The sequence below is a fragment of the Heptranchias perlo genome, chromosome 15 (genome assembly GCF_035084215.1).
Source record: "Heptranchias perlo isolate sHepPer1 chromosome 15, sHepPer1.hap1, whole genome shotgun sequence".
NCBI lineage: Eukaryota > Metazoa > Chordata > Chondrichthyes > Hexanchiformes > Hexanchidae > Heptranchias > Heptranchias perlo.
Genome location: NC_090339.1, coordinates 52,836,084 through 52,846,870, shown reverse-complemented (window position 1 = coordinate 52,846,870; position 10,787 = coordinate 52,836,084). Strand labels below are relative to the sequence as shown.

Sequence of the window (10,787 nt, the reverse complement as noted above, 5' to 3'; positions counted from 1 at the left end):
TTGAGAGTTAGAGCCTTCAGGAGATCAGTGATATAAATCAAATCCACCGCATGGTGGCTTCCAGTAAGTTTTTGCTGTAAGAGTAAATACCGATTTGTGCCCAACCATAGAACAGGGTTCAAATACCAGAGACTAAAGTCAAAATTGAAAAAAAAAATCAGAAACGAGAACAAAAATAAGGCAGAATTTGATCGTCCACAGACTTGTGGAATAAATCTGTGGAATAAAGCGGATAGCATGAAAGGGTTCGACGCATCTCGAAAGAAAGAGATTATGGAACACAGGGGCGGAGTTGAGATCAATCATAAAAATGACAGGCCTCGTGAGTCTAATGGGCTAGAAATAGGACTCGCGCCTGGAATGGGGAGCGAGTCAACGGACTGATCGTTCCTCGCGGCGGCGGCGGCCCATGTTGGCGCGAAGCTCGTGCCAAAGCAGGCGTCCAGAAACGACTTGCCGACACCAAAGGCTGCAAATTGGGCCAGCTGTTTCAGGCAGGCACCTTGGACGATTGAAAGTTTGCCCGATCCAATATGGCAGTCGCTGAAGATCACATTAGATCTTGGTAAGTTCCCCCCCCCCCCCCCCCGCCGCCGCCGCCTCTTGTTTTATACCCGAAAAATGAGCAAAAATGAAGCTGAATGCCCTATATCCTCAATCAGGTCCTGCGAGGACTGAGAACCCAGGCTGTCAGTGGCCCGTAATTGTTATGGTGCTTCTTCTGACTTCATAAAATATACACCTTTTCAACGTTTCTTCCAATGGCCTCCAGAGATCACTTTAAGAACAATTGGTAAGGCCGCTTAAGACTTAGTACAAATCGGTGGAGCTCCGTCTATTTGTATCCCAAATTTGCAATCAAGGTCATACAACCGGCGAGGACCCCAATTTGTATAATCAATCAACCCAACGCCTGCTTCAGGACGAATAAAAAGTCGCCCAATCCAATATGGTAGCCACTGAAGAGCACAGTAGATCTCGGCCCGATTTTAGTCAATGAACGAAATGACATTGAATGCCCTATATCCTTAATCAGTCCAGGTTTGTCCCTGTAAAGATAGCCCAAGTTTTCTACACGAGTAATGCCAGAAAGGCAGTATAATTCTAGCAAATTTGGTGCAATTTTGCCTCTCTAGTTGTTGCTCCTCCTGGAATTGGCCAGAAGTGACAGAAGGGGTTGTAGAAACTTTATGGAAATGACAGCAATATGTCAAAAGACCCACTTTTCATCATTTGTACCCTAATAATGCTGGATGTGAGGAACACCTGATAATCCCTAGTGTCCATTATTGCTATGGGCAGGTGGAGCACCCATTTAAAATTTAAATAGCCAAAGATCCTGCACTAAGATTGCTCTGAGATTGATTTCAAAGACTTGGGTGCCATTTTGAAAAATTCTGTGAAAAACATTTTTCATTTCACACCAGCAGCACAAAGGTTGCCGGCCACACTATGTTGTCTGTCGCAGGCCTCTGTGGCAGGCAAAACCCAGGCCCCCCCTACAACTGTGTTGTGGACTGGTGGAAAATTTGGGCTGATGAGTCTGATTCACCACAAACTTGTGGCTTCTTTATTTCTGACCGTGTGCTTTGCAAAACACATTGCCTAAAACTCTTTGGCCTGAAATTACATGTAATGATACTAGCATACGAATGCTTATTTGTTAGTATAAAATTATTTCCTTTGCTCTTTCAATGGAGATTATTGCCTCTGCTAAAGTAGAGGGAGGGGAATTTCAGATAAGCATGTTATGTATGCTAATATCCTACAGTTTATTTCAGGGCACTTGTCTTTAGGACTGGTTCTAGTTTGTGTACTTAAATATATACTGTGATCTAGTTTAACTGTAGCAATACATTTTCATTTCTGTGTACCTGTTAATTATGCCAATATCGTTTAGAGCCCCCAGTGAAATCAACTGTGCTATAAAGTATATAAACCACGTACAAATAAAAAAAAAGTGTTGTTTGTGACCCTGACTGATTTTCTACTGCAAAGTTTCCAAGCACTCAGATACCAGGAATCTATAGCGAAAGAGAGCATTAAGGGTCTGGTAGTCTGTCCTTGAAATGGAGCTTTAACGATGAAAGGGAGACATGCTTCACTTTGTATGTTCAATATTCTGTCTCTCTGCAGCCTGCCAGCTCCAGGATGGTGCAATATTGGGAGCTTGGATGCCCAGTGTGGAGGTGAACATGGAAAGGGGCGAGTCCGTGCCAGGAATGAACCACAGTACTTTTGTGGAGCTGAGAGGTTCACGCCTTTGAATTACTATCACAATTAGCTTGAAGAGTCTCAACATGCTAGTGGGTAATTACCTTATCCTTTGATCTCTGGAACCTCAAATGCAGGCTAGAGCTACAGAATGAGCATCTGTTCTCTCTGACTGCTAACAGCATCCTGTGTGAAACAAGTTTGGGATAATTTCAACCAAGCCCCTAGTGGGAACAAATGTATGATGCTAAATTGACAATCTAAGTCAGAGAGACTGGTTTGAATAGAATTGTCAAGCTGGTACACTGGAGGGGTGTGTTCCTCTGACTGGCCCTGATAGAGTAGACCTGTAGATAAGCAGAAAACATGTGACATTAATAATTGTATACCTATAACTATTAATCTAAAATTGCTTTGTTTGTTTATGAAGATTTTAGCAAAGAGATTCAGGTAGTAGAGTAAAGCAACACCAGAGGGTAATGAAAATATTTTGTGTGTTGTGAAACTCAATGAGAACTGTGAGCAAGAGTTGTCAATAGTTTTTGTGCATTTTGTGAAGATATTTGACACTCTATGGTCAATTTTAACTGCTGGCGGGCAATGGGCATAGTTTGCTGCTGCCCGGCCTGTTCTTGCTGGAGGGAGGCACGAGCCATTTTGAAGCCGGGGCCTCTTTGCATTCAGCGGGTGAGCTGTACGCCCTAAAAGGGCGTCTCTCTGCAGCCTACTGGCTCCAGGATGATGCAACATAAGGAGCTCTGATGCCCAGTGTGGAGGTGAACATGGAAGGGGGCGAGCCTGTGCCAGGAGTGGACCATCGTACTTTTGTGGAGCTGAGAGGTGCACTCCTCTCCTCCTGACTCCACATAAACACAAAACAAATTTCTGGGCTGTTTTTGAAGCGGCCAGCAGGACCACTGCTTCGCCCATTTGTATCTCAAAATTGCATCGGGGTCCTATGTATGTCATAGGACCCTGATTTGCAAACTTCAGTGAGGCTTCTGCCTAATTCCTGAGGGTGGAATTGGAGGGGGAACAGAGTGTTAAGTGCTGTACTCCTATTTTAGGGCTGCTACTGCCCCATTCTTGCACAGTGGATTGAGTTAAAATCAGCCCTTGTAGGTGATAAACTACTCTAAAGACAATGACCAGAATGAAGATACCAGCATAAATAAAAGATAATGATTTAATATTCTGACACCTATACTATTAAAGTAGGTAATATTATGACTCATAAGATTGGCATTAAAAGGAGAGTGAAATGAGTTTCTCCTATTACTTTAATATAAGATCTTTACTTTTCTTGCTTGAATTATGGGCTATGATGTTATCCTAGGTAGGAATGGTGCTAATTTAAGAGTCACAACCTTTGTTTTTGCTCATGGTGCTGCCTTAATTAGTAACTTTCACAAAAATATGGCAAAGATCTTACAAGCTTTGAGGTGTTGTTATAGAAGGACTGATGTCAAGATTAATCCAAAAAGGCTATATATCTCTCAAACCCCCCCCTCAGTACTGAAGCACACTTGAGTGCAAAGGTTAATTTTGGGTAGGGTCTGGAAACGTTGAAACAGTGGTTAACTGTTTGGACGATTTGATCACTAAAACTTATTCCAAAAGGGTTCATCCTCAGCATCCATATGATACACCACCATCTTACCTTTTTAGATGCCTTCAGTGAACCCCTGATAGTGCTGAATAGGATTACTAAGAGGCCATTACACCTGTTGCAATGCAATTTAGAAAGTATGTTTTATTCCCCTGCTCAGGATGAAGGTTTAACCATTGCGAGGAAGATGGAGGACTTGGAGAAACTGAAAAACGCAATTATCCTTCTGTTACTGGAATAGGAGAATTTCAAAAGGAGGTTGAGGTTAAGGACAAGTAATGGATTTGGACTCATCTGGAATCTGATAAGAAAACTTATAACTATCAAGGTGGGTTAACCTCAGATTTCAGGAAGTTGGTGTGCTTTACTTTAAAAAGAGAAATTATTCTCACAGCTTCTCAGACAGATTATTAGTGTTCTACTCTTAATAGCAATCTTGTTTCCTACCTAAAGAGTCATACATTTTAACTTATGGAGAGAGTAATATTCTACAGGTAGAAATTCCCCTATGCTCAATTTTTAACAAATCATATAATGTGTTCCAATGAAATTCTTTTGTTTGCTATTTTAGTGAAGTCATTAAAATGTTTCAGACGTATTAACTTCTTTAAAAGACGGATTTCACCTGAATATGTTAACCACATCATTAAAAGTAGCACGTAGAGGATTTTATGTCCCCATTTTGGAAATGGAGTTTTGCTAGAGTAGATAGGGAGAAATAGTTTTCACTGGCAGGAGGCTCAGTAACCAGAGGACACAGATTTAAGATAATTAGCAAAAGAACCAGGGCGAGATGAGAATTTTTTTTTACTCAGCGAGTTGATATGATTTGAAATGCACTGCCTGAAAGGGTGGTGGAAGCAGATTCAATAGTAACTTTCAAAAGGAAATTGGATAAGTACTTGAAATGGAAAAATTTGCAGGGCTACGGGGAAAGAGGAGGGGAGTGGGACTAATTGGATAGCTCTTTCAAAAAGCCAACACAGACACAATGGGCGGAATGGCCTCCTTCTGTGTTGTACGATTCTATGTGCGGGAGTACGGAAAACCATTACTCATATTTGATTAGTGTTCCTTCTTCAAACATATTTGCATGAAAGGATATAACAAGGTATTGGGATCATTGGATGATGAGATACATATTTCTGTGTTCTAGATATATATTGAACACTTATACTGTGAGATTAAAAATATTACAGAAACCAGGGGGGAAAAGTTCGATAAGGGCCGCTTTTGGGCGGGGCTAGTACCCTGTGCCCGATGGACCCTATGCAGGCAGCATGTGAACTTTGTGCTGCCTGCTACTTATCATGATATCTTCGTGCAGCCAGCGCAACCCATGTTGCTGAGAGGCTGCACGGAGAATGAGGAAGTTGGAAATGGGGTGTGCACAGCGCACGTCATCAGCAGCCTGCACCTCTTAAAGGTCCAGGTGCACATTTCAAATGGCAGGTACACGGCTTACTAGGAGAAGGGAAAGATGGCCACGAGAATTGCAGGACTGGCATGAGAGAGGGCTCCACGCTTCTCTGATGCCCTGGAGGTCCTGGTGGAAGGCGTGGATGAAAGGATGGCCAACATGTACCCGCAGGGTGGCCAGAGACCCTCCAGACTGCAGCCCAGCAGGCATTGTTAGTCTGTAGCGCAGGAAGTAAACGCCAGGAGCATTAAACCACGTGGGTGCAGTGCTGAAAGAAGTTCAGTGATTTGATATGAGTGGTCAAGGTGAGTGAATGCAAGTGTCAAGTGGCACATCCTACCAACTGCACCACTGCTCCACGCATCACACTCCCTGTCACAGACCCAGCAACAAACACTGCCCAGCCATATGCAATGCTGCACTCAGCATGCTGCATCTCACCCGCACATAGCGCCACACAACCACACTCTCGTCTCTCAAACTGGCAGCTATTCGACCACGACAGCCACATCACCCACGCACCTTGCAGGAGACTCGCTGACACACTGTCCTCTGTCTTGCAGGAGAAGGTGGCGCATAACAGCCGGCAGCAGGAGGGACCTGAGGGTGGATGGGGAACGTTTACACATCCCCACCCCCCTAGAGGAGAGAGTGCTTAGGATCATTGGGCGGGCTGTCGCTGCAGCCATCATAACTTGTCGAGCTGGAGGTCCCAATGAAGGGGGTCTCTGCATATCTAATGCTCCTTATCGCCCTCCTCCCATAATCTTTTCTGACTCACGTGCTGCAGATGCTGTCAGCACATACGTCTTACTTGCTCCTCTCCCCATTCCACAACTCAACTGTTTCCCTTTCTCATTGCAGATACGCAAGAACACGTGGCGGCACCAGCGGAGGAGGAGCAGGACACTGAAGCCACACAGTCACTCGATCTGACACTTCCTTCCACCAGCTCAGAGACTGACACTGCGCATTCTTTAGAGGTTAGGTTAGAGTAGGGATCTGCACGTGATGAGACACCGAGCACAAGTGCGCAGGAGCCGGGGCGCGGGGAACGGATACGTCTGGTGCCACCTCGCCGGAGGGCGAGGTTGCTCACTAGTTCTGCTGCAGAGTAGTCAGATGAGGACTTTGCTGGGCCAGGCTACAGAAGACGGCTGAAGGGCGTACACCAACAAATGCTTGGGGCACTGGAAAACCTGCCAGAAAGTCTGCGCACAATGAGAAGGGGCATGGAGTCCAGCTTCAACTTGGCACAGGGCATTGTGCGGAGCTTGGAGCCCATCCTTTCCAACATGGAACGGGTGGTCACCTCCATCAGCGCACCTGTGGAACCCACCATGATGCAGCGTCTGATGACTGATGTCACAGCATCCATTGCAGCACAAACATCTGCCATCCAAGGTCAGACTGCTGCATTTGAAGCTCATACTGCTGCCTTGAAAGCTCAGACTGCTGCAATCGTGGGTCTGAGGATCACTGTGCAACGGGGCTTCCAGGGCATTAAAGCACTCCGCAATCTGTTCTCCAGCCTTTCACCAGGATTGCTGAGGTGCCACCCCGGGAGAGTGGCATTGGCGCCATGGCAGTCGGACCTGCTGTCCTCTCTCAGGACGACAGCCTTCCTGCTCCCACCCCTGCCACTCCGCCAGTGCCCCTGTTGTTGCCTATTGGCCAGCTAGGACAGACTGCTGCAGCCCATGCTGAGATGGTACAGTCTGAAGCCGGGCCTTCCTGGCCCAGAGCTGCTTGAGGTCGTCCTCAAAGGCCATCCGCATGCTCCTCCATTGAAGGCCAGCAGCCTCCCACCACCCATGCTCCAGCCACTGGGGAATCACCTTGTAGGAGCACTAGGATAGGTAAAGGCACATGAACAAAAGGCACTAAGGGAATGCACAAGGGTGAATAGTTCTGTTATGTTTGCATAATTTCATTTATTCATTGATAAATGAGACTTTGATTTTGCATTTGGTGGTGGTTTTTATTCATGCAATGAGCTGAGAGGGACACCAAAGTGTAACCAGATGGAGGGCGATTTGATTGTCTTCTGGGAGCGGAAAGGTGGGGAGTGTAGGACTGTTGGTGAGTTGGGGGATGTAGTTCAAATTATTGATAGCAAGCACGGATCAGACGAGCGCACACAGCCCTTGCAGACAAGGCGTGTGTTTCCTGTTGCACCCTTGCATCTTCTCCACTTCCTCTTCCGGCTCCACCTCCTCCTCAGCCCCTGGCTCAGGGTCTTCTCCGATCATTGGTGGCAAAGGCTGGTTCCTCATGATGGCGAGGTTGTGCAACATGCAGCAGACCACCACTTATCTGCCCAGCCGCTCGGGAGTACTACAGGGTTCCTCCAGACCGGTCTAGGCAGCGGAAGCATTGTTTGAGGAGGCCTATGGTGCGCTCCACGATGTTGCAGCATAGCTCTCATTATAGGCCTGCTGTGCACGTCTGCATGCGTTCCTGACCAGTGTCACGAGCCACAGTGTGAGGGGATAGCCCTGTCGCCCATTGGCCAGCCTTTGACTTGCCGAGTCGGGTGAAAGCTAGCTGGCATGTTGGACTGCTGCATGACGAAGGCATCGTGACTGCTCCCAGGGTAGCAGGCATCGACCTCCATGATTCGAGACGTGTGGTCGCACATCAGCTGGACGTTGAGGGAGTGGAATCCCTTCCAGTTGACAAAGACGGCTGAGTTGATGTGTGGGGCACGCAGGGCAATATGCGTGGAGTCAATGGCACCCTGCACTATGGGGAAGCCAGCAATGCGGCAAACCCCCGTGCTCGCTTGTTCTGCTTGTCTCTGTCAAGAGGGAAAGTGATGAACCTGTTCCTCATCTGGTATAGTGCGTCTGTGACTTCCCTTATGTAGCAGTGCACTGCATATTGTGAGATGTTGCACATGTCGCCAGTGGAGGCCTGAAATGCTCCTGAGCCGTAGAAATTCAGTGCTATGGTGATCTTCACAGCCACAGGCAATGCTGTCCTTGCCCTGCTCTGAGGCTGCAGTTGTGGCCGCATCAATCGACAGATCTCGGTGACGGCTTCCTTGGTGAACCTCAGGTGTCGGATGCAACCCTCCTTGGTCATCTCGAGGTAAGAGAATTGGTCCCGGAAGGCCCGCATTGGGTAGGACCTCCTGCTCATTGCCCTGCATCTCCTCGTCCTCCATCTCCTAGCAGCTTGACCGGCTATGCGTGGCCTCTCTGCATGCTCCCAGTCGTGCTCAACGCCCAGCCGGAGGCCTAGCAGACCGCCCAAGGTTGGCAGGAATGTTGTTCAACCAGGGTTGAAACTTTCCCACCCGTAAGGCAGTACCTGCCAAATCACTCTCAAATGTCATCTAGGAACTCTCAGTAAGAATAGGGAGCTTCAAAGAAACACTTCCTACTCCACCAGCAGCCAGAAGCAATAATCCAGCAACTAACCTGCAACACCTGCATGGCACTTTTAAATAGCGCTGGGGGGGGGGGTCCTTCAGGCACTGTAAGTTACGTTCAGATGGGTGGGGTTAAGACTGTGCGTTGAGTTGAGCGTTAAGGTCCAAAATGGTGTCTATCGCTTTAAATCAGCGTTGCACACTGATTACATGCATCCAGCATTCGGTATTTGCGCACGCACTAACTCTTATACCAAGATGGCATCTGGCGCACGTCATCTTGGATGTCAGCGAGGCCGTGTAGAGCCGAAACAATGGGCATTACACGGCCCAATTTAGCACCCCACTTGTCCTCTTGGTCAAGGATTGTAAGGTTTCTACGTGAATGTTGTGTTTCATTGCACAGATAACAAATTGGCTTTGAAAAAGACTTGGTTGGAAAAGAAGCATAACTACAACTGTCTTAAGAACCAGAAACAAAGTTGGATTTTGTGATAAATGCCAGGGAAAAATGGGTGGAGGATAATCACATACTGATTGTATACCTGGTTAGCCGAAAATATAGAAAGTAGCAGTACACTCTTGAGTTTTTTTTTCCCAAGCTTAAAAATATTTTAAAAAAATAAGCCAAAAGCTTACTAAATGTGATATGTCTGCCATAGTGCCATGAGACATATTGTAGTCATAGCGGGCTCAATGCATCTGTCTGGCATTCATCCATCTGTATGGCAATTCTACATAGAAGAAAAGGAGAACCTAAAGTGTTAGACTTTTAAAGCATCCTGCCTAGAAATGCAGAGCCTTCCTCAGCTTCGGCCAGGAAAGCAAGTGTAGATATTTGCTCCCTGCAGGCCTAAAAGCTAGTTTTCCAGATTACAGGCCAAAATGTTAATGTTTACGCACTTCACAACTGAAAATGAATAGCGCAGTAAAGATTTCAACACCACAGCAAGGAAGCATCTGCTGGCAGCACCCACACACAAACTACACACAAAAAAAGTCTTTGGGATCTTTGCTGAATGGTGTCATTGCACATGCCTCCTACTGTGTTCTACAATAAAGCAATATAAAAATACATAGCTGAGAGTGTAGCAGTGGGGGGGGAGTTAATGACTGGGTCAACTGCTGAAATTTCAAATACTGGCTATCTGCATGAGCAATTAAATGTGATATGTCTGCCACAGTGCCATGAGAGACATATTGTAGTCATAGCGGGCTCAATGCATCTGTCTGGAATCCATCCATCTGTAGGTTCTCCTCTTCTTCCATGTAGAATTACCATAAAGAATCACATTGCCTACATTTCTAGGACCTAAGCAAAATACAACAACCCCAGAACCAGTAGCCGATAAGTGGGCACAAAAAAAGGAGACTAAAAACACCAAACCACTCACGAAGTGTCCTTCTAAAGAATTAGTTTGAATTCCTCTACCCTTTTCACGGACGGCCATTGTACATGGGCACATAGATAATTTGAGTCCAGATCTGCAGTAAATGCCGTGAAATAGTGGTGTTGTCTATATGATGTTATCCTCCTCGACAAAATATTGAAATGAAGCTCCCACCTCTTTTATTTGGAACTTTCTGCGCCTTTCAAAATATAACCTGGAAGTGTCGATGATACACATTATGAGCAGAAATCAAGCACAACTGAACTCCACCCACATTTCTGCTATATCACGCCCTGAATCTGACCATTTTTGGAGTGCCTAAAATTAAGACTTGTGTCAGCCATTACAGCCTTTTTCCAGTCTGCAAAATTGCTAACATTAACATTTCAAAGAAATAATGATCCAGCCATTTAAAAGAAACCTTTTATCTATTTAGTTTCTGAAAACAAAAAGTGGCCCTGAATTTCCACTGGGGTTCTCCCCAATCTCCGGCCATGACTTCAGCATGAGATCGGCGGAACTCCCGGAGAAATGGTGTAAACAGATGAAAACGGCCAAAGTTACAGCAAGAGATCAGGAGAAACCCTGCTGAAATTCAGGGCCAGTGTCACCAACAAACTAAGTCTGATGACTCTTATCCTCACTGTGGATAAATCAGAACAGTTTTGTGTATTGGCCATCCCCCAACCGTCCCTGATCACAGAGACAAAGAGAATTATCTTTCCAGCTACCTCTACCTGAAGGGAACTTTAAGTCCACAATTACTCTGTCCGCTTT

At 46.1% G+C, this 10,787-nt stretch overlaps 1 long non-coding RNA gene across 1 annotated transcript; it reads left to right on the top strand.

Annotated features, from left to right (window-relative positions):
• The first annotated feature begins 342 nt into the window (after positions 1-342).
• Positions 343-7,153, top strand: LOC137332761 (uncharacterized). The gene is made up of 4 exons (XR_010965743.1): positions 343-565; positions 2,137-2,310; positions 3,984-4,151; positions 6,108-7,153. It is a non-coding gene; the product is annotated as an uncharacterized lncRNA (long non-coding RNA).
• Positions 7,154-10,787: the final 3,634 nt, after the last annotated feature.